Below are 5,112 nucleotides of genomic sequence, written 5' to 3'. Positions count from 1 at the left end.
AAAAATAAAAACTGCAGAGGTGATCAAATACCACCAAAAGAAAGCTCTATTTGTGGGGAAAAAAGGACGTCAATTTTTTTGGGTACAACGTCGCACGACCGCGCAATTGTCGTTTAAAGTGCGACAGCACTGAAAACTAAAAATTGGCCTGGGAAGGAAGGGGGTGAAAATGCCCTGTATTGAACCGGTTAAAGGATAGTAAACCGTTTTGGAAAAAAAAAATAGCACAGGAGTTCCACTCTTAGAAAGCTTACTGTTTCTCTTAAAAAAATGTTCATTTAGATCTGTGCTTAGCTGGTTGGTCTCAAACTGCTGCTAACAACATCCAATCCCCCCTTCCTGTTTGCAGGTGTCTCCTTTACCTAGCAGACTGCATGTGTGCCAGGACTTGAGCTAAGCTGTGTGTACCCATTGAAACACTCAGCACCCGGTAAGCTATGCCACTGTTCCCTCCTCACAGGATTTTGACAGACAGCTGAAGGAGTCCAAACATCTCTACCCTCAGTAGCCTCCTCTATAAACCAGAATTTCAGGAAAGATCAAAAGATTACCCTGGAGTTGCAGTGGTGAACATGGACTGTTGGTAAGAGTTTGGGGAGAGGGAGGCATGGAAAGGTTTTGATGCATTTTGAGGTATTTTTACTTTGATGCCGATAATGTGTTAAGGTAAAATTGCATAGCATTTATTCCTACTTTAAACCGGAACCCATGTAAGATTCGTTGCAATCTATTTTTGACTAAAGCTGCACATTTAGGGCAAAAAAACATTTCTAGTTTAAAAAAAGATATATCACTTATTAATGTATTCCAAATAGACTGTCTGTCATACAGGTGAACAATACAAAGTGCAATTTGCAAAGACTGTTTAAGGGAGAATGGGAGACATGTAGCAATACTCTATTTAAGGTGAATCTGTGATTTGCCCATATAGGGTAAAGAAACAGATTCACACAAATGCAGATTTCCGCAGACACATTTACTAATTTTCCTTTTGCTCCTTTTGAGCTACACTTTCTAGAAATACACAGGGCTGAGGAGTGCCCATGTGACAGCACTGACTGGTTAATCTTCTACATCCAGAATTTTCTCCTGCTTTTGGTGCTAACTAGGGTGGATAGGGAGCAAAAGAAACATAAGTATATTCCGTTGGGACAGGGAATTTAAGTAAACCCTTTGCTTTGTCCTAAATAAGTAGGCTTCCTATAAGACTTGGTAAGGAAGCCAGATCTAGAAAAAAAAAATTAAATTATGATCATGGGAGATCTATAAATAACTGTTAATATTATAGTAAGGGATAAGCCACAGAGTCAATAGTTTTGTAAATATAATATTTATTCAACATAATTTAGACATGACCAGAAATGAGGACCTTGTATATTAGATTATTTTTTCTGTAATGCCTAAATTAAACAAGGCTTTTGAAGATTTCAGCTTTACAGGTTGCTAAATAATAATAAGAAAAATTTACAGTACCTGAACTACAGGTTTCTTACTATGGGTAATACCACCTTGGGTATTAGTTGGGTACCTGCCAGGATTGACATTGTGGGGTTGCCTAATCAAAGGCAAAAAGGCTGTTCATTCTGAAAGGGAAATTACATTTCATAAGGGAGTTTTACCCAGAGCTCAGTGAATGTGGTGCAGTTTCACTTTGCAAAGAATACCAAATCACATGCAAAGAAAATAAAGAAAAAAAAACTTTTTTGCTTGCACTTGATTGGATGATGGGAGTCAGTAGAGCTTCACCATTTTTACTAAGCTCTATTACCATCGACATTTCCCTGTGGAAATTTGAGACCAGCAAGTACTATGTCACCATTATTGATGCCCCTGGCCACAGAGACTTCATCAAGAACATGATCACTGGTACTTCTTAGGCTGACTGCGCCATGCTTATTGTTGCTGCTGGTGTTGGTGAGTTTGAGGCTGGTATCTCAAAGAATGGACAAACTCGTGAACATACTCTTCTGTCCTACACTATGGGTGTGAAGCAGCTTATCGTTGGTGTTAACAAAATGGATTCTACTGAGCCACCATACAGCCAGAAGAGATACGAGGAAATTGTAAAGAAAGTCAGCACTTACATCAAGAAAATTGGTTACAACCCAGATACCGTTGCCTTTGTGCCCATCTCTGGTTGGAACGGTGACAACATGCTGGAACCCAGTAGCAACATGCCATGGTTCAAGGGATGGAACATCACCCGCAAAGAGGGAAAAGACAGTGGAACCACTCTGCTGAAAGCTCTTGATAGCATTCTGCCTCCTAGCCGCCCCACTGACAAGCCTCTTCGTCTGCCTCTGCAGGATGTGTACAAGATTGGTGGGATTGGTACAGTACCAGTTGGTCGTGTTGAAACTTGTCTCCTGAAACCAGGTATGGTGGTTACCTTTGCTCCAGTCAATGTAACAACTGAAGTCATGTCTGTGGAAGTGCACCATGAAGCTTTGACCGAGGCTTGTCCCGGTGGCAGCGTTGGTTTCAACGTAAAGAACGTTTCCGTGAAGGATATCCGTCGTGGTAATGTTGCTGGTGATAGCAAGAACGACCCACCATTGGAAGCTGGTCAATTCACTGCACAGGTCATTATCCTGAACCACCCAGAACAGATCAGTGCTGGCTATGCACCTGTGCTGGATTGCCATACTGCTCACATTGCCTGCAAGTTTGCAGAGCTCAAAAATAAAAAGAAAAACTGCGCTGCAGAGCAAAAAAGGTCGAAGGTAAAAGCTGCATACAAAATACACCAATATCTGTGTATACCATGAAAAATAAAAAATAAATAAAGTGCGCTAATTATATGAAAATACACACATAGATGTGAATACATGTGGGTAGTAGTAAAAACCACAATCTACTGAGAGCAAGTAAATGACTCCATGAGTGGTAAAAATATATAAGTGCAAAACATAAAAACTCAAATAAAAAGAAGAAACAAAAAATGTGTACATGTGAAATACAATGATATTAATAGCGTGAAAATCTGAAAATCAAACAAACTCAGTCCATGGGTTCAAATATAAAAAGTTCATCAGTGAAAAAAAGCTTCCATCCACTATACAGCTCAGCAGCAACTAATCCCCCTATGAGTGGATTGACAAAGGAGAGAGATGTGCAGGATGGTGCAAATCCACTGGCGGTGACTCCAATAAGTGAGAAAGTGATAAAGGTGGACTCTTACCCTCCGTGTTGGACCCCCTCCTTGGCAGGGTCTATCAGGCATGCAGATTTTTGCCCTCTGCAGGGACCATGTAATGAGAAGATCTCCCCAGCAGCTGTTAGGAATGTTGTCTCCGATCCGGGCTGGTCCAAGTGAAACGCCTGGAGAGGGGGGAAGGAAAGCTCTCTTGCTCCCAGTGTGGCAAAGGAAAAAACAAAAGAGCGGAGCTCCAATAGTGTAAAAAGTTTCGGAATTTATTAAATAAAAGTACAGACCGCAACGGAGAGTGCACGCTCCGTGAGGTGAAAATACAATTAAAAACAAGCCGGCATATAAAAATCGTAATAACCCGTGCATAACATGGGGCAATCGTGACGGCTTACAACGTAGCCACGCCCTACATGTTTCGTCATTAGTAGACGTCTTCAAAGCGTGCACTCTCCGTTGCGGTCTGTACTTTTATTTAATTAATTCCGAAACTTTTTACACTATTGGAGCTCCGCTCTTTTGTTTTTTCCTTTGCCACACTGGGAGCAAGAGAGCTTTCCTTCCCCCCTCTCCAGGCGTTTCACTTGGACCAGCCCGGATCGGAGACAACATTCCTAACAGCTGCTGGGGAGATCTTCTCATTACATGGTCCCTGCAGAGGGCAAAAATCTGCATGCCTGATAGACCCTGCCAAGGAGGGGGTCCAACACGGAGGGTAAGAGTCCACCTTTATCACTTTCTCACTTATTGGAGTCACCGCCAGTGGATTTGCACCATCCTGCACATCTCTCTCCTTTGTCAATCCACTCATAGGGGGTTTAGTTTCTGCTGAGCTGTATAGTGGATGGAAGCTTTTTTTCACTGATGAACTTTTTATATTTGAACCCATGGACTGAGTTTGTTTGATTTTCAGATTTTCACGCTATTAATATCATTGTATTTCACATGTACACATTTTTTGTTTCTTCTTTTTATTTGAGTTTTTATGTTTTGCACTTATATATTTTTACCACTCATGGAGTCATTTACTTGCTCTCAGTAGATTGTGGTTTTTACTACTACCCACATGTATTCACATCTATGTGTGTATTTTCATATAATTAGCGCACTTTATTTATTTTTTAAGTTTGCAGAGCTGAAGGAGAAGATTGACCGTTGTTATGGTAAGAAACTGGAAGAAAATCCCAAGTCCCTGAAATGTGGTGATGCTGCCATCGTTGATATGATCCCTGGAAAGCCCATGTGTGTGGAGAGCTTCTCTGACTATCCTCCCCTTGGTCGCTTTGCTGTGCGTGACATGAGGCAGACTGTTGCTGTTGGTGTCATCAAGGCTGTCGAAAAGAAGGCAGCAGGTACTGGCAAGGTCACAAAGCCTGCTCAGAAGGGCCAGAAAATGAAATGAATATTTCAACAATCCAGCACCACCTCAGTCTTAACCAGCGGTGGAAGATCGGTCTCAGAACTGTTTGTCTCAATTGGCCAGTTAAGTTTAAGACTGGCTAATGATAACAATGCATCGTAAAAGCTTCAGAAGGAAAGGAATATTTTGTGTACCTTTTGTTTGTGGCAGTTTTAAGTTATTAGTGTTTTTAAATCAGTAATTTTTAAATGGGAACAACTTGACCAAAAAACCTGTCACCAAATTTTTTGAGACCATTAAACAAAGTTAATGAGAAAAAAAAACAAAAAACAAGGCTTTTGGAGATTTCAGTTTTACAGGTTGCTAAATAATAATAAGAAAAATTTACAGTACCTGAACTACAGGTTTCTTACTATGGGTAATACCACCTTGGGTATTAGTTGGGTACCTGCCAGGATTGACATTGTGGGGTTGCCTAATCAAAGGCAAAAAGGCTGTTCATTCTGAAAGGGAAATTACATTTCATAAGGGAGTTTTACCCAGAGCTCAGTGAATGTGGTGCAGTTTCACTTTGCAAAGAATACCAAATCACATGCAAAGAAAA

At 40.8% G+C, this 5,112-nt stretch overlaps 1 pseudogene; it reads left to right on the top strand.

The window, feature by feature from the left end:
- Positions 1-1,841: 1,841 nt before the first annotated feature.
- On the top strand, positions 1,842-4,841 carry LOC141144938 (elongation factor 1-alpha, somatic form-like; annotated as a pseudogene).
- The last annotated feature ends 271 nt before the right edge of the window (positions 4,842-5,112 follow it).

Source organism: Aquarana catesbeiana, linkage group LG05, assembly GCF_042186555.1.
Source record: "Aquarana catesbeiana isolate 2022-GZ linkage group LG05, ASM4218655v1, whole genome shotgun sequence".
NCBI lineage: Eukaryota > Metazoa > Chordata > Amphibia > Anura > Ranidae > Aquarana > Aquarana catesbeiana.
This window is presented reverse-complemented; position numbering and strand designations above follow the sequence as displayed.